The sequence below is a fragment of the Leishmania donovani genome, chromosome 18 (genome assembly GCF_000227135.1).
Source record: "Leishmania donovani BPK282A1 complete genome, chromosome 18".
Taxonomy (NCBI): domain Eukaryota; phylum Euglenozoa; class Kinetoplastea; order Trypanosomatida; family Trypanosomatidae; genus Leishmania; species Leishmania donovani.
Genome location: NC_018245.1, coordinates 291,212 through 292,029, shown reverse-complemented (window position 1 = coordinate 292,029; position 818 = coordinate 291,212).

Here is an 818-nt window from a genome sequence, read left to right as displayed (position 1 = left end):
AACAAGTCAGCGCATATACACGCACACACACACACACAGTCACAGCTCACCCGTCTCTGGCTAAGCCCTGATCGACCAGAACAAGCCGCCCTGCCGTCGAGCCGGGCCATGCGTCTAGCAGGCGCTTCTTGGCCTTTCTCGTCCCTTCTTCGGGTGCGTGCTGCGCGGCCGGCGTCAGACGGAGACCCCGGGTGGACAGCATGGCTTGATCGATGCGGGCCACCTCGAGAGTCCTGCTCGAGGACGGAGGCGGTGGAATCCGTCGTGCGGGTAATAAGGGGGTGGTGGAGGTGCATGCCACATGAGCTCAGCGAGGAAGTTGGCCAGCCTCGGGCCAGGGCCCTCCGAGATCCTGCGCACCCTGCCTCCAAGTCACGCTCCCCCTCCCGAGTCGCTTCAAGCCGCGGCAGGTCATCATATGGTGTGGAGACTCTCCACACCAAAGTCTGGAGGACTCGATGGTGTAGCTCGGGGTGCTCTCGTCATGCATGCGGCATCTCTGCCGCATCAGCCCACCCGGTCGGACGTAGGAGGCGCCGGACGCGCCGCGCACATGCATGCACGTTGGGGCTGATCGGTATGGATTACCTCGCGCCTTCTTCGCCCATCACTGTTGCTCTTCCGACCTCTGGATGCCCCGCGCGGATGCGATACGCCGTGCCAGCTGTACTTGACAGCGCGTGCGCACAGTGCACGCATTCCTGCATCCCGGGACCTTGTTCAGGACGAGGTGGCTGCCTGGGGAGGGGACTCGCTGTCTTCCCTTTCCATTCCAGTCGATGCCATTGAGGGTGGCGTCTCTGGGTGGCTTGCCCACA